General features: G+C 45.6%; 1 protein-coding gene across 4 annotated transcripts in view; it reads left to right on the top strand.

Annotated features, from left to right (window-relative positions):
* Positions 1-18253, top strand: part of EXPH5 (exophilin 5) — a 116046-nt gene that overhangs the window by 34026 nt on the left and 63767 nt on the right. Inside the window, exon 1 of one of the 4 annotated variants that reach the window (XM_051819907.2) lies at positions 11075-11263. The exons of the other annotated variants lie outside the window; for them this stretch is intronic. The gene's annotated coding sequence lies outside the window, so the exon portion shown is untranslated. Of the gene's footprint in view, positions 1-11074; positions 11264-18253 lie in introns of those variants that run through there. 4 annotated transcript variants of the gene reach the window in all.

The raw sequence follows: 18253 nt of genomic DNA, 5'->3' as shown, positions 1-18253 counted from the left end.
GGGCCATCCTCCACTGCAATCCCTGGCCACAGCAGGGAGCTGGCTTGGAAGAGGGGCAACCGGGACAGAATCCGGCGCCCGGACCGGGACTAGAACCTGGTGTACCGGCACTGCAAGGCAGAAGATTAGCCTATTGAGCCACGGCATCAGCCTATGATGTCTATTTTTGTTTACTTTTTCCTTATATATTTTCATTTTATTTGAAAGGCAGAGAGACAGAGAGCTCTTATCTGCTGGTGTACTCCTCACATGCCTTCCTGGCAGAAAGCAGGAGCCCAGAATTCAGACTGGGCCCCTCACATGGGTGGCAGGGTCCCAAGCACTTGAGCCATCACCTACTGCCTCCTGGAGTGAGCATTAGCAGAAAACTGGGTGGGAAACAGGAGAGCCACAACTCAGACTAGGCATGCTGATATGAAATGTGGGCATCTGGAGCCGAGACGTAACTGCCACACCAAAGCCCACCCCAGAATTACTCACTTTAGAGTGAACAGAGCCTTGACATGCAGTACAGCCACAGTGGTATACATCACCTTCTCTGTCTGGGACCACACTGTTTTCATCACCTTGAAACAGAACTCATTAAACAGTGACTCCCCGTTCCCATGTTCCTCTAACCACTGCTGGCAGCCACTTATCTGCTTTCTGTCTCTGGATTCACCTATTCTGGATATTTCTTACAAATGGAATCATTTACATATTTTGAATCTGGCTTCTTTGATTTAGCATAATATTTTTGAGAATCAGCAACCTCAAAGCGTGAAACAGTACTTTGCTCCTTTTTACAGCTGAAAAATATTCTATTGTTTGTCTGTATAGATATGTGTAATTCGTTTATCCATTCATCTCCACAGGTCTTTTTTTGGATGCTTGTTCTCACTTCTTTCGGGTATACATGTAAGAATGGAATTTCTGGGATATATGCTAATTCTGTTTAACTTTTTGAGGAGTAGTCAGATTGTTTCCCCTACATTCATTTTTAGCACAGTTGTGGTTGTACTGTCTATATTTTTGTTTGTTACTTATATAAAAACATAACAAAAATAATCCCTTTAAAGACACACATGCAATCTTATTTTCATGGCTGTATACAACTCTACTATGTACATTTGATAATTTAGTTAACTATCCCAATACTTTAGCCATTTTATGTTTTCTTCTGTTTGTTTCTTATTGCTATGTTACATAACACTGTGACAAACCTTTGTGATTACATCCTTAATTCAATTTAAATTGTCCCCCCGGGTACATTCCAAAAATTAGAGTCATTCTTTTAAATATAAATATTTTCTACATTCTTCATATATGCTACCAGACTGCATTCCAAAAATATTATACCAAATTGTATCTCGACTATCAGTGTAGAAGGCTGGATGGTGCTACTAGTATATTTTTTAAATCTTGGCCAGTTTGTGCTTGATTTCATTTCTAAAACTATAGTTACTTTTTCCATATGTTTGGTATTCATTTGCACTTCTTGATTTGTGAATTGTTTGCCATGCCTTCACTCATTTATATATCAGGATCTGCATCACGAATATGTCTAGTCACAAATAACAGAAAAATCTACAAGCAAGTTGGTAGTGTATTTTTCTGGTGTAACAAGACATCTGGGAGCGAGCGGATGCTTGCTGGGCTTAGGATGTCAGAACAGTGCCTGCCCTGTGAGATCTATGTACAACTATGGTTCAAGATGAAGAAAGGGGAAAGGAATGGAAGCAATCGCATCTTTAGGGAGTAGACCTGGGAGTGGAAATGCCCTGTTTTATCTGGAAGTAAAAACTCATGCTCTATCAGATTTCCCTGTATGTGTCTTGCAGGTGTATGATCCCCCGTACCTTTAAGGGAGAATACCTTTAAGAGAAAGCAAGAAATGGTGGTGAAGTAGTGTGTCGGGCCTAGGCTGGTCATAATCCAGGCACTGGCGTGGAATAGAAAGGAGGAGAGCTGGCTGATGCATTCCAGAAGGCACCCAACACTGGCAGTCTTGGGGGGCTTTTTTCCTAATAATTTAAATGTTTCTCTATATATAGTAAAAAATTGACTGTTGTAGTATTTTTTATTAAATTATCTTCCCAGTTTTCAGCTCACATTTAACTTCTATTTATCTGAAAACAGGGTTTTTTTTTTCTTCATTTTTATGGAGTAAAATGTAGTTTTAAGTGTTTTTCCTTTTTCAAAAATTACTTATTTATTTTACTTGAAAGGCAGAGAAAAGCAGAGAGACATATCCTATGCTCTGGATAACTGAAGCCAGAAGCCTGGAGGCAGGAACTAAATCTGGGTCTTGCACATGGGTGGCAAGGACTCAAGGACTTGAGTCATCACCTGCTGCCTCCTAGGGTGCCCAACAACAGAAGTCAGGAGCAAGCTGGGGTTCAAACCCTGGTGCTCTGTTATGGGATGCTGGCATCCCAAGCACTATCGTAACTGCTAGAACAAATGCCCACTGCAGCTTTTGTTTTAAAGTTACAAAGTTCTCCCCTGTAAACCAGATTAATATTCACTAATAGTTTTTTTTTATTTTTTTTTTTTTATTTTTTTTATTTTTTGACAGGCAGAGTGGACAGTGAGAGAGAGACAGAGAGAAAGGTCTTCCTTTGCCGTTGGCTCACCCTCCAATGGCCGCCGCGGTTGGCATGCTGCGGCCGGCGCATCGCACTGATCCGATGGCAGGAGCCAGGTACTTCTCCTGGTCTCCCATGGGGTGCAGGGCCCAAGGACTTGGGCCATCCTCCACTGCACTCCCTGGCCACAGCAGAGAGCTGGCCTGGAAGAGGGGCAACCGGGACAGAATCCGGCACCCCGACCAGGACTAGAACCCGGTGTGCTGGCGCCGCAAGGCAGAGGATTAGCCTAGTGAGCCACGGCGCCGGCCTCACTAATAGTTTTTTAAAATCTTTTCTAAAATTTAACTTTTTAATTCATCCAATGTATTTTTTATAAGTTTGGATACTTATGTATGTTATATATATGTAATTTTTTTTCCAAATAGCTATCAAATTGTCCTGCTTTATTTCCATCTGCTTGTATGCCTTATGAAATACAATAAGTCCCCCTTGTCTGTGGCTTCACTTTTCATAGTTTCAGATACTCAAGGTCAACCACAGTCTGAAGATATTAAATGGAAAATTCTAGAAATAAACAATCCATAAGTTTTTTTTGTAAAGATTTATTTATTTTACTTGAAAGAGTTACAGAGAGGCAGAGGCAGAGAGAGAGAGAGAGGTCTTCCATCCTCTGGTTCACTCCCCATGTGGCCGCAACGGCCGGAGCTGGGCCGATCCAAAGCCGGGAGTCTGGAGCTTCTTCTGGGTCTCCCAGGTGGGTGCAGGGGCCCAAGGACTTGGGCCATCTTCTACTGCTTTCCCAGGCCTTAGCAGAGAGCTAGATCCGAAGTAGAGCAGCCGGGTCTTGAACCAGCTCCCACATGGGATGCCGACACTGCAGGCAGCAGCTTTACCCACTACGCCACAGCGCCGGCCCCCAATCCATAAGTTTTAAACTGTATGCCATCCCAGTAGCATGATGAAATCTCCTGCTATCCAGCTGCATCTCTCCTGGGTCATGAGTTATCCCTTCATCCAGTGTATCCACACTGTACTACCTGCCTGTTAGTCAGAGTGGCCGTCTCAGTTATCAGACCAACTGTGATGCTATTACAGTGCAAGTGACCCTTATGTCATAGCCTAACACCATGTCACAATGCCTGCATCATTCTCCATACTTCAGTCATGATTGTGTTATCTTATCTCACCTCATCATAATACAGTAAGATATTTTGAGACAGAGACCATATTTATATAACTTTTAGTATAATACTTTGTTATAATTGTTCTATTTTAGTTGTTAACCCCTTGTTGTTAATCTTTTACTGTACATAATTTATAAATTAAACTTTATCCTAGGTATGAATGTGTAGGGAAAAACTTAGGCTGTATCCTATGTTTGGTACTATCCATCATTTTAGGCATCCGCTGGGGGTCTTGGAATGCATGCTCCATGGATAAGGGGCAGCCACTACATTCCTTGAGGGAAGACTGTAAAACAACCCAACCATATGGCAACAAAGAGTTGGCTTGGCAGCTTTCATGGAATTTTAGGGAAGTGTGACTGCTAGGTCTGTGGTAGTGTAGGCAGCTAAAGCATCATGTCCCAGGGTCCCTCATCCCATATCCTGTGGCAGGTGGCAAACACACATCAGGGTGGACAAATCATCTTGACATCTCCACCAAGTGACTTGATTATTATATAAGTCTGCTTCTTTTGTGGGGAAAACCTATGGGCTGGTTGGGTGCTGTGATATTTGGTTTGCATCCACTGTTCCTGGCCCATAGCTCCCTCCCTCAGGCAGACCATAGAAGCTAGAATTCCTCTTCCTCAAGGCAGATCATTTGAGACTCTGATCTACCACCCCCAACCCTCCTCACCACCTCTGAGCTGCTGACCACACAAGAAATTCTCTGATAGTCCTTGAGTACTAGTAACTGAGTCCTACCTTGTGCCTGCAAGGAAGAAATGCTAAAGATTCTGAACAGACAGGCCCTGCTGTGTTCCCCTGCCCTCAGTTTGTAAGCGTTAGATCAGACCCCTTTGTCCAACCACATTAGGATACATGCATATGTGATGATGCCTTCATTAAAAAAACGAAAGAGCAGAGCTCAGAGGGCTTCCAGAGAGCTGAGCAGGAGGCTCCTGGAGTGGGATACACACAAAGAGGAAATGCAAGCTCCAGGACCCTTCCCACATGCTTGGCCCTATACATCTCTTCCCTGTATACTTTGTAATAGCCTTTCTAGTACATGGGTAAACGTAAGTAAGGCTTTCCCTGAGCTGCCTGAGCGATTGAGTCAAAGCTGAAGAAGGGGTTGTGGGAACCCAGGTACATAGCTGGTAGAGCAGAAGCACATCTGGGACTTGCACCTGGCATCTAAAGGTGGGGGCAGCTGGCTTCTGGGATCCCAGAAGTCTGTGTTGATTGCTGTGGTGTGAGAGCTGGGGAAATGCAGCTCTAACCGAGGTGGTCTACGTTTTTAAAGTTAATTTCATTTTGAAAATTGAAGATTATTTAACCCTAAAGATAAGCCGTTAACGGGATTACTAGACAAGCAAAGGAAAGGAAAGCCTCTCATGGAAATGTGAATTCTCAAGGATCATTGTCTGCACCTCAGCCAGGATCCACTACATAGTATCTAAAGCAGAATGCAGTGCAGAGAGTTGGTTACATGGTGACAAAAAGAAACAGAAATCCATCAGGGACACCAGAGACTGGTGGCAGCAGGAAGTGTCTACCATCCCTAGGCCAGGAACAGTAGTGAGCTAATAACTGGCTCTCCTAGAGAGGGGGGAAAAAATCACTTGTGGCATTGTCCAATTCCAAGCTAGCAATCCTTTCACAGCCAGCTAACAAAATTCCTAAGTATTTAGCAGTCTGCCCTTGTAAGCCAATACACGCCAGCTCTAGCACACCCCTGGCTGGAGAGACAAGGGGAGCCAGCAGTGTTATCCGAGCCCCCAAGAGAAACCAGAACCAAGGCAAGTGTCACTGGGGATTTAGAGATGTGTAAGAGACAGTCATTTCCGGAAATTGCGCATGCGGCAGAGGGAGGAGGAGGAAAACCCTGACTTTTCCCTTCCTCTCACCTTCCAGTCTCCCACCAGTTCCTGGCCAAACCCAGTTGGAAACCCTGGACCGGTCAGAGGCTGGGACATGCAGCAGCAAAGCAGTGGAACAGTGAACAATGATGGCTTATCCCCTTCTTTTCCCTTCCATCCTGCCGTCCCTTACAGTCTGCAGTTTCTCACTGTGCAGTCTCAGATTGCTGAGAACTTTCTTCCCTTCTGAAGATTCCCATGAATTTCCCTTCCCGTGGTCTGGTTTTTCACGCCATTTCTTTGCTGTTCTACACATTCTCTCTCTTGCTTCTGCACCTTTCAGGAGCTGCCCGGTTCTGCAGTTGCTTCTCTGAGCTGCTGCTTCCCTCTGCCTTGCTCCTGTCTGTCTGGATGTTCTTTCTGGAAGGGAGGGTGATCAGATTCCAGTGTGTGCCCTGTTCAGGGTCTTTGAGAGGAGAGGAAGAAAAGTCTTGCTCAGGACACCCTAGGTAGAGGGAGCTTTACAGAAAGGTTACTCCTGGATTGAAACTGCAATTTGGAGGACTTGGGGAGATGAGAAGCCTCTAGAAACCAACTACTCGCTCTTTTTGCCCTTCCCATGATGCCTGCAAATGCTACTGCATTCTTTAACCGGCTGTTTCTCCCTGGCCCAGATTCTGGGGGCCATGTAGCCATCATGCCAGGCCTTCCGATGCATCTCTAGCCAACCTGCAGATGGGCTGCCCTACAAACAGGCATCCCATCTGTCACAGCTCCTGGGGAAAGCTCAGTGCTGGACTTTCTAAGCTAGGGCTACAGACCATCCAGTTCAGCTCATGTAATATATTGTGACTATGGCAGGCACAAGGCTCACCTGTCTGAGGAGAGTTGTGCACCTGCTTTTTCTGCGCTTGCTTTGCTCTCCTCTTGGTGTGACCACGTGTGCAGTAAGGATAATCACACATTTGAGGTCTGCCTGGCGTCTGTGATGACAGATCTTAGACCACAGACTCTGCTGAGACAGAGGTCCTTAGCCATGGCTGAAATTACAAGCACCTGGAGGACTCCGGAAACTCCCCGTGCATGCCTCACCCCAAGACATTCCTGCTTAATTGCCCTGTGACCAGATTGGTATGGTGCTTTTTAAAATGCTGCCCAAAAGACTACCATGCACTACGGGATCCTGTCCTGGTTGCCTGGGCTCCTGGGTCACCGACTTGCACTGTCACATCTTTCCTACACTCCGCTACTTTGTGTGAATTTGGGGGACTGCTGATCTCTTGGGATACCCTATGGTTTAGACAGGGAAAGCCTGGGGTTCTGACAAAGGACTGTGGAGAGGCCTATGCCTCACACAAATGTAGTAAACTTTGTTTCTAGTACTTTCCCACTTTAAAATGGCTAGCTAGGCAGGATCAAAAAGACCTTCTGCCCTGGGGCTGTTTAGTCTGGCAACTGGAAGAATCACTTTTCACTTTTTGTTGTTTTTGTTTTGTTTTACTGCCCTCTCGCCCTGAGTGTGGGTTGCCATTAACATAAATGCTGTAATACCTACAAGCTGGGAGGTCCTGGGCTTATGAATGGCTTTGCTTGTGAAGCCCATTGGAGTCGGAAGTTTTCCACTCTGGCTGGTTACATTCAATGCCTGTTTTCACAATCGTTTCACATATTTAATGCATGCTCCTCATCTTTCTTCTCAATATCACAGGGGTTATAAAATGACTCTTGAAGTTGGGCATATTTGAGGGCAGGTCTGAGTTGCTGGCTGAACTGCATTTGAGCTTAGACTTGAAGTTCCCCTTCCTGACCACTGGGGGCCAAGTGAGAGCTCTGCTTACCGAGCGTCGAGCGTCGTCGCCTAAGTAGTTGCTGTGAGCAGCTTAGCTCCTCAGTAGGAAAAGTACTAGTAGGGATGATTCTGCCTACAGCCCTACAGGATGTCGGGGTGAGGGGTCGGTGGGGAGCTGGAGCCAGGGGGTGGTTGTGAGGTGGTAGTTATGACTACTCTTTCTCCCTCGCTCTCTGTTCACTGGAGTTTCTTCCTCCTTAAGGACATTAGTTTCCCCCCTATTCTAGCAATCCCCCTCCTCACACCACCAAAGCACATTTTCAGTTGTAGCTTCAAAGAAGGCAACTGGAAAGGCTAATAAATTAGGTCATGTCTATCCTCAGCTGTTTAATGGCTTGTACTGACATCCCAGCAAAAGCCTTTAAGAGGTTTATGAGTAACATTCTCCCTCTGGGGTAGCTGTCTCCACCTTCAAAGCCACACCAGACCCCCCCTCCCCTAGCTCTGCCCAACTCTGAACATCTGCTCTGAACAACGGCTCCTGCTTCCTCCCCAGCCTTCTCTCTACTCTCCTCGTGTGTCAACTTAAAAAAAATGTTTAATTTATTCAAGAAACAGAGAGAGAAGGGGGAGAGAGAGAGAGAGAGAGAGACCAACCTCCTATCCACTGGCTCACATTCCAGATGCCCACAAAGGCCAGACTGGGCCAGGCCAAAGCTGGGAACTCAATCCAGGTTTCCTGCATGTGTGGCAGGGACCCACCTACTTAGGCCATCACCACTGCAAACTGGGATCTGCATTATTAGGAAGCTGGAGTCAGGAGCAGAGCTGGGCATTGAAGCCAGGCACTCCAAAATAGGACACAGATAACTGGCATTTTGATGCCTGTCTCATGTGTCAACTTTTAACATCTTGTTCATGACCTCCCAGAGCCTGAAGGAGAATTCATGGGAACAAAAGAACACGGAAACATAAATTTTGGGTTGAGAATAATTTAATCTAACAACCAACTCACAGATATTGTTCATGCCACAGTTTTCAAACGGTGCTCCAAAACAATGACTGCTTTATCACTGAAGGGGTAACATGCTTTCCTGTTCTCAGCGTACCTTAGCTGAGTGTTTGAGATGCTGTAGGCACTCACAGGTGGCCTAAGAGATAAAAGATTCTGCACCTCCACAGAGCCTGGGTCATTTCACGAGGTAAGGCAGGTCCTGGCTACTTCTTTGGCTCAGATCTCCTTCCTTCCTGGAAGGCAGGTAGTCATCAGGATTTTTTACTGTAGCTCAGCCAACCATGAAAATTAAGTGCTAGGAGGAGCATTGCAATTTTACCTGTCTCTCATGGACCTGCCAAGTATGACTAGCTCTTCCTTTTGTAACATTAAGTCAGCTGCCTTTGGAATCTGTCATTGCCTCAAATCCCTCACAGCATTGAGAGAGATCTGGGGACCTCTATTAACTCCATGTAAGGTTTCAGAGAAGACTTGCTGGAGGGGATGATGCCTGAACTGAGTATTTTTTGTTTTGTTTTGTTTTTATTTGAAAGTTGGAGTAACAGAGAGGGAGAGATAGAGAGAGAGAGAGAGAGAGAGAGAGAAAGTCTTCCATCTGCTGGTTCAGTTATCAAATGGCCACAATAGTCAGGGCTGAGCCAAACCAAAGCCAGGGGCCAGAAGCTTTATCCAGGTCTTCCACACTGGTGCAGGGTCCCAAGCACTTGGGCCATCTTCCACTGCTTTCTCAAACGCATTAGCAAGGAGCTGGATTACAAGTTGAACAACAGGTCTCGAACAGGCACCCATATTGGCTGCCAGTGCGGCAGGAGGCAGCTGTGTCACAGCCCTGGCCCCTGAACTGAGGTTTCTTTTAAAAAAATTATTTTCATATACTTGAAAGAAAGAGAGAGAGAGAGAGAGAGAGATCTTCTATCCACTGGTTTATTCCCCAAATGCCCACAACAGCTGAGGCTGAATCAAGCCAAAGCCAGGAACCAGGAACCAAATTCAGGTCTCCCATCTAGGCAGCAAGGGCCCAAAAACCTGAGCTATTACCTGCTCCCTTAAAGGGTGCATTAGCAGGATTGGAAGCAGAGGCTCTAGACTCAAACTGGCACTCTGATAAAGGATGCAGATATACCAAGTGATAGCTCAACTCTCTGAATCACAACACCCACCCCTGAATTGAGTCTTGAAGTAGGCAAGAGCTGAGTGAAAGTGGGATGAGCACTCCAAATGGAATAAACACTGTTACATGAGGCTCAAAGATGTGCAAGACTGTGGTGAGATCCAAGCATCACTGGCAGTGGATATCACTACCTGTGGAATCTGTCATTGCCTGAGGACCCTGGACTTGACAAAGCTGGAGGCAATGAGGAGCTTTTTTGGATGTTTAGAGCAGTGCTGACAACTCAAAGTTGCTTCTTAGGTGGGTGAGAGCTCTGGATGAAGGGTGAAGCCTGGATTAGAGAAGAGTTGTATTTAGGGGCTGATTGTGTTGGAAACTTGATCCCCAATGCAACAGCATTGGGAAGAAAAACCCAGTAAGAGGTGATTTGCCCTTGTGAGTGAGTTACTGTCACTATCATGGTTGCAGGTTAGTTTTCTAGAGTGAGGTTTCGGGAATTTGGGTCCCTCTCCCTCACTTGCTTTCTCACACTTTCTTGCTCTCCTTCCTTTTGCCTCAAGATTGGCACAGCATGAAGACCCTTGACAGGTGCTCCTGGACAGGTTCCAGGACTGTGAGAAATCAGTTACTTTATAAATTACCCAATCTGCTAGAGCAGCACAAAACAAACCCAGACAGGGATCTTTTTTTATTTTTTATTTTTTGACAGGCAGAGTGGACAGTGAGAGAGAGAGACAGAGAAAAAGGTCTTCCTTTTGCCATTGATTCACCCTCCAATGGCCGCCGCAGCCAGCGCGCGGTGGCCGGCGCACCGCGCTAATCCGAAGCCAGGAGCCAGGTACTTCTCCTGGTCTCCCATGGGGTGCAGGGCCCAAGCACTTGGGCAATCCTCCACTGCACTCCCTGGCCATAGCAGAGAGCTGGCCTGGAAGAGGGGCAACCGGGACAGAATCCGGCACCCTGACTGGGACTAGAACCCGGTGTGCTGGCGCCACAAGGCGGAGGATTAGCCTAGTGAGCCGTGGTCAGGTAATATGAGTACTGAAGGATATACATTCCTCCATCAGCTTTGAAATACTCAGATACATTGTCTCTTGAGGACCATTACCTCTTGGCAATTGAGGTCAGCTTTTAGACCTGAGACCAGGATTGGGGGTGAGGGGGCAGTGGGCAGATTTCAAAGCAGAATTCTGGCAAGGGAGTTGCAACTTGTTCTCCAGCTCCAGATGGCCTGGTGAAGGACTCCTTGGGGAGAGGCTGAAATCAGCCCACCTGACGGTAGAGGAGGCAGCTGAATGGCCCACAGGAACCACACACCGGCAAGCCATGGCAAACAGCCTGGCAGACAGCAGGTGCCCAGCAGGCCAGAGGAACTGCAGGTGCTCTCATTTCCTCCCTGTAGCTTTGGACTTTGTCAGGAGTTTTTTCTCTCTCCTATTCTAAGCAAAAACAATTAAGGCCAACTGATCATGGAGCTCCACACCCCACCCCACCTCCCAAGAAAAAAAAGAAAAGCTCAGCACGACACTGCATTTCAGGGGGCTGCTTGTGCTCCCTGAAGCAGCAACAAGCTGGCTTTTCAGATCACCCCATTGGTAGAAGGTCAGCAAAAGGCATTTCGCCTTCAGTGAGCGCCAGACTCCTGTCCTCACCAGCACAGGGCACTGCGGATCTTGGTTTTGAAGCTTGTCCAGAATCACTGAGGAGAGAGGCAAAGCTATCAGTGTACCCTGTGCCCACCTACACCCACCAGGTAAGCTCTGTGCACCACATAGGCCCTGGAGGATCATTTGACCTTGGTATACCAGAACTTGCTTACATATATTGAACACAACTGTGTGTTCAAGGCAGCAAGGCTGGCTGGCGCCGTGGCTCAATAGGCTAATCCTCCGCCTTGCGGCGCCGGGACACCGGGTTCTAGACCGGTCGGGGCGCCGGATTCTGTCCCGGTTGCCCCTCTTCCAGGTCAGCTCTCTGCTGTGGCCCAGGATTGCAGTGGAGAATGGCCCAAATCCTTGGGCCCTGCACCCGCATGGGAGACCAGGAGAAGCACCTGGCTCCTGCCTTCGGAGCAGTGCGGTGCGCCGGCCGCAGCGTGCCGGCCGCAGTGGCCATTGGAGGGTGAACCAACAGCAAAAGGAAGACCTTTCTCTCTGTCTCTCTCTCTCACTGTCCACTCTACCTGTCAAAAAAAAAAAAAAAAATGTGCAGCAAGGCTGTGAGTGCTATTGTTTCTGGCATGATGATAAAAGAAAGGGATACTTTTTTTGCAATTTTGTCTTGATGTGAATTTACTTAAATAAATCCCAACATTTGGGAGGATCAAGATTAGCAACATTTTAATTTATATTAAAATAAGAGGTACCTGACAGATACTTTGAGGACCTACTATTTTAATTTATGGGCTATGCAGTCTGCTATGGTAAAATGCAAAGTGTAGGACCCAGACGTTTATAATCTATTTGGGAGGACAGGACATGAAAATTTGAATACTGTTAAAGATGCATGACTAAGTGCCTGATGTGTGGCAAGGCAGTAGTGAAATTGGCTTTGGAATGAGAGAAAGATGGATAGAAATTGACATTATTAGGAAAGTATTTGTAAAGATGGGGGCCTTGCAGGGTGGTTGGATGTAGATGTGTGGAAGGTGGAAAGGGGAGAATGACTTTCAATATGGATTGTTAACACTTCCATTGAACCAACTGTATAGAACACACTTACTGAACTTGAATGAGTAGTTGGACCATTTGTGCCAATAGTGGAAACTAAAGTCCTAAAGAAAAGTCTGATGTTTGTTTCCTGTTGGTAACTGCTGGCTTGCCCTAGCATTCTGACCCACCTGACTTCTTCCCCACCCTGCTCCCAGCGATCTGTTCACCTTCAGTAACAGCTGCTTAAATGTTCACTAATTTTTAACAAACTTGTGCATAGAGGGTGAGATTTAGATAGACTGTTTTTGCTTTTTAAAAGTTCTATAAATATTGAATAGAACAGAAGCACAATATCATATGTTGAAAGATTTTTCTCCCTATCTCTGGCTTTCATTTGAATCCTTAGCATTGTAGAATAATCAATCAGTCACAGAGTGCCTTAGCCCTCTGTATGAATGACTGGCAAGAGGCCACAAGAGTAAATTTTTACTTTGGGGCAGGAATTGTGTCACATTGGGTTAAGCTCCTGCTTGGGGCACCCACATCCCATATCAGACCAGAGATCAAGTCCCACCTCCGCTTCTGATCCAGCTTCACATAATGAGCTGGGAGGCAGCAGATGATGGCTAGAGTGTTTGAGTCCCTGCAACCCACATGGGAGTCCTGGATGTTGTTCCTGGCTCCTGGCTCCTGGCTTTGGCCTCCTTAGTTCTGACTGCTGTAGGCGTTTGAAGAGTAAAGCAGCAGATGAAGATCTCTCTCTCCCTCTCCCTCTCCCTCCCTCTCCCCCACCCCCAGTGTGTGTGTGTGTGTGTGTGTGTGTCACTCTGACTTTCAAATAAATAAAAAGAAAGAATCCCTAGTTTCCCCCTCCAAGTTCTGTTCCTACATAAACACACAAGAAGCCTCCAGACGATTTGTGTCTTCTCCTGCATGTCTACTAAAGAAGTGAGAGTAGTTCAGTGCTTCCGGGGTTCTTATAGCTGAACGGACACAGGACAGTAATGTGAATATTAATAGATAATGGTTGACATTCATGAGTAAATCTGGACAGTTCCTTTGATGCAAGCCTAACAAAAACTTCATATGACCCTATAAAACAAAACAAAACAAAAATCAGATGAAACTGAGTCATCACTTACTTTACCCTCTTCTCTCAGATTACTCTCTGTACCAGTGGTGGCCGACGCACATATCCTATCTACTTTCCAAGTTGTTTGCTCATATCCTGGGCAATGAGTATCATTTAATGATGAACAATGACAGATTCAGATTCTGGCCTAATGGAGCTTATGCTTCGGTAGGTCTAGTAATAACTGTCTTTTAAGGCCCATCTTCATGACTAATTTCCCAGCCCTTAGCTGCTATTATTCTCATTCCTTATAATTTTAAAGCAAAAGTCTCGGTTTTTCTATTAGATGATCTATCATGCCCTGTGTTTTTTCACAGCGACTTTGTAGATATTTTCCATGAATCAGTCCTCCGTTCCCTAGTGTCTTTATATCATCTTTACAAATTTCATTGCTTATCATGACTGAATAGGATTCATCTTTTTTTCCACTCAGAAAATTATTCTACAGCCCTTCATTTAAGTGCCAGCACTGAGTTAATGAGACAAAGAAGGTATAAAAAGTGCATCTCAGACAAAAGAGAAACATGCAAAATGGCCCAGAGAGCATGGCAGAGAGTTTGGAATGATTGGCACCTACGAAATAGATGAGGGAGTGATGGGAAACAAGTCCAAATAAGTAAGCAGGGGGATGGTTGAAGACTTGAGTTTTACAGATGAAGAAAATGAGACACATGGAAGTCGGTTGACCAATAAGTCATAAAGTTATAAAGAGATTAGAACTCGCCACTGATCATTCTCCCCATCCAGGCCCAGCACTCACACACGTCAGCCCAGACAGTGATTTTATGCTCCCACGCCAGTCTGAGACTGGGAGAGGATGAAGATAATGATAGGGAGTGTCTATGACACTATTGTCTGTATAGTTGGGCTACATGACACCTTTGTTTGCAGTTAGCCCTGCAATCTGAACAGAGGCATGAGCAAGAAGAAGCAACCAACAAAGAAAATCAGGCATACTGAAGATGCATTCAGCAGGCATCTGTGACAGGCGATCATGGCCAAGCTCAATCTCCAGCTATTGCTATGTAGACCAGCCTGTGAGCTACACTGAAACAGATGCCAAGAGTTGCCAGTTCTGCCATGATTTTGCCTCTTTGAACTTCATAGACCCAATATTTTCAGTGATACCTGGGTTAAAATTATAAGCAAAGGTGTTGAGCAGTTAAGTCATGAAAGCTATACATGTCCAATAAACACAGGAAATAATGTACAAACTCTCTAATAATCATAGGAATGCCCACCAAAAAAACCCCAACTCTTTCTTTTTTGGCTGTCGAATTAACAAAGATTAAGAATTGTCATAACTAATATTGGTAAGGACACGGGAAAATAAGTCTTCATACAGAGAAAAACTTCATACAACCTTTCCCCAGAGTAACCTGGTGATGTATCTCATAAATCATTAAAGCATATTTGTCCTTTGGCTTCAAAAATGCATTTCAGGAAAATTAATCAGAAATATGTACAATGCTAGTTCTGAAGTATTTTTTAACTTTTATTTAATGAATATAATTTCCAAAGTACAGCTTATGGATTACAATGGCTTCCCCCCCATAACTTCCCTCCCACCCCCGCTCCCTCTCCCCTTCCATTCACATCAAGATTCATTTTCAATTCTCTTTATATACAGAAGATCAATTTAGTATATACTAAGTAAAGATTTCAACAGTTTGCACCCACACAGAAACACAAAGTGAAAAATACTGTTCGAGTACTAGTTATAGCATTAAATCACAATGTACAGCACATTAAGGACAGAGATCCTACATGAGGAGTAAGAGCACAGTGACTCCTGTTGTTGACTTAACAAATTGACACTCTTGTTTATGGCATCAGTAATCACCCTAGGCTCTTGTCATGAGTTGCCAAGGATATGGAAGCCTTTTGAGTTCGCCGACTCTGATCATATTTGGACAAGGTCATAGTCAAAGTGGAAGTTCTCTCCTCCCTTCAGAGAAAGGTACCTCCTTCTTTGATGACCTGTTCTTTCCACTGGGATCTCACTCCCAGAGATCTTTCATTTAGGGTGTTTGTTTTTTTTTTTTTTTTTTTTTTTTGCCAGAGTGTCTTGGCTTTCCATGCCTGAAATACTCTCATGGGCTTTTCAGCCGGATCCGCATGCCTTAAGGGCTGATTCTGAGGCCAGAGTGCTGTTTAGGACATCTGCTATTCTATGAGTCTGCTGTGTATCCCACTTCCCATGTTGGATCTTTCTCTCCCTTTTTTATTCTATCAGTTAGTATTAGCAGACACTAGTCTTGTTTATGTGATCCCTTTGACTCTTAGTCCTTTCATTATGATCAATTGTGAACAGAAATTGATCACTGGGACTAGTGAGATGGCATTGGTACATGCCACCTTGATGGGATTGAATTGGAATCCCCTGGTATGTTTCTAACTCTACCATTTGAGGCAAGTCCAATTGAGCATGTCCCAAATTGTACATCTCTTCCCTCTCTTATTCCCACTCTTATTTCAATATTATGACTGAAAAATTAGAAACAACTCCAATCCAGCAGAAGGGATAGGAGTCACACCTAAGTCTATCATAATGTAGAGATGCAAGGGTAGAATATTAGTGTAGCACAGCATTCATGCTACAATGCTAAGTGGGAAACCAGGGCTGTACAACAGAATGTATGGTGTAAGAGCATTTTTTTAAACAATGTGTGTATGTGTAACCAGTGTATTGTGCAAGCAGGAATTATAGAATGGGAGTATAATGCAAAAACACCTTTGGTTTTGTCTCCTGCGACCTCTTTATACTCCACCAGGTAAAAAGAAGGGCGATCCCCTGACTTTTCTGCTTACACAAAGGGAATAAAAGTCCCGGGTCCTTTTAAGACATAAGACACAGTCTCAATTCAACAGGATAATTAAAATGTCTGGTCCCAGATTAATTCCAACTTACTCAGAGGAAGCAGCCACTTGGTCTTGCACAGCTGCCACTTGCTCAACAAGATGCCTGTAACAGCAAGGAGGGATTCGATCCTCCTTTTCCCTGTACGTTGCTCCCTCTCCACGCCTGTGATGGCAGGCTCTGCTCCTTCCAGGGTTGCAGTGGAGGATGGGTGGGAGCAGAGGCAAGAATGTGCATGGGATGCAAGTACTGAAGAACTCTTGCTTGGCTGGAATGTTTTTTGGGCAGAGGGAACAGTTGTTGAATCTGCGATGTCCTTCTGTAGCCCTTTGGATGCGGGTGGTGTCTTCTCCCTGCTTTCTGCTGGGAACCCAGCGGTTCACTCACACCCTCTTTCTAGTAGGTCTCTTCAGCCCTAGAGCCAGCTCTTGTGGGTGTGAACCCCATGCCTCCTCAGCCTCTCCTTGTCTCTGGGAAACACACACCATGAGGAACCCTGCAAGTGAGAACTGGCTGCCCGCAAGCTATGCGCTGGACTCTGCAGGGGAGGCCGCTTGCCTAACCCCAGTCTCTCAAACTCAGCCTTCTCAGGCCAGCGTTGGACACTGGTCTTCCTTTCCCCAGGCTGTGGGGACATACCTCAGTTCTTCTGGTGGTATGGCTGAAGCCCACTTCTCTAAAGACAGCCTCCTGATTTTCCCTCTCTCTCCACTCACCTGAACCGATGTTGGTAAGGGACTTGCAATCTTAGCACAAGGGCTTTGGGTTTCATTTTATTTTTATTTTTAAGAAAAGCTTTAGGCCGGCACCGTGGCTCAATAGGCTAATCCTCCACCTGCGGCACCAGCACACCGGGTTCTAGTCCCGGTCAGGGCACCGGATTCTGTCCCGGTTGCCCCTCTTCCAGGCCAGCTCTCTGCTGTGGCCAGGAAGTGCAGTGGAAGATGGCCCAAGTGCTTGGGCCCTGCACCCCATGGGAGACCAGGAGAAGCACCTGGCTCCTGGCTTCGGATCAGTGCCGTGCGCTGGCCGCAGCGCGCCAGCTGTGGTGGCCATTGGAGGGTGAACCAACGGCAAAAGGAAGACCTTTCTCTCTGTCTCTCTCTCTCACTGTCTACTCTGCCTGTCCAAAAAAAAAAAAAAGAAAGAAAAAAAAGCTTTAAAATGAATATATATATATATATACACACACACATATATATATATATTTGGAAGGTAGGCTTATGAGAGAGAGGGAGAGACAGAGAGATCTTAATCTGCTGATTCTCTCTCCAAATGGCCACAACAGCTGGGGCTGGGCCAGGCTGAAGCCAGGAGCCAGGAGCTTCATTCAGGTCTCCCATTTGGGGACAGGGGCCTGAGGACTTGGGCCATCCTCCACTGCCCTCTCAGGCACACTAGCAAGGAGCTGGATAAGAAGTGGAGCAGCTGGGGCTCAAATCAGCACCCCTTTGGGATGCCAGTGCTATGAACAGTGGTTTAACCCACTGCACCACAGCACCAGCCTGAATTTTGTTTGTTTTTGTAAATACCACAAAGCAAATTCTCCTGGCTGGTCTTCTCACAATGCACTTAGCCAACAGGCATTCTTGCTTTCCTTGCTTAGCTAAAACCAAGACAGGCAAAGCCCCAGTCCTGTTTTCCCTGGCTTTAAATACATGAATAATAAATGTACACACATCAGCATCTCTGATGGTGGGGATTATGAGTGATTTTATTTCCTCAAGTCTTTGGGTGATTCCCAAATTTTCTGTATTAAATACAATTTTATTTTCATAATGACAAAAGAAAAACTTCTAAAAATGTGTAATAGCAAAGCAAACTCAGTTTTGTTAACATTTGAAATTTCCTGTCGCAATGCTGAAGCATTCCCTTCTGAGCAAACTGCTCCATGCTGCTTATGGCTGGATGTTTTAGTTATGCTCTTTCAGGTGACAAGGAACATACACTGGTTCACACAAGTGGCAGGTGATGCTTTGTTGTAGGGGTACACTGGGGAAGTCAGGAGACATGGGAAACAGCCTCATCCCTTCACAGGCAGTCCCGGATCCAGACTGTCGGTCAGAATTAAGCAGTGTTCTGCTGCCACTCAGCTGGGCT

This window comes from Oryctolagus cuniculus, chromosome 1 (genome assembly GCF_964237555.1).
Source record: "Oryctolagus cuniculus chromosome 1, mOryCun1.1, whole genome shotgun sequence".
NCBI lineage: Eukaryota > Metazoa > Chordata > Mammalia > Lagomorpha > Leporidae > Oryctolagus > Oryctolagus cuniculus.
This window is presented reverse-complemented; position numbering and strand designations above follow the sequence as displayed.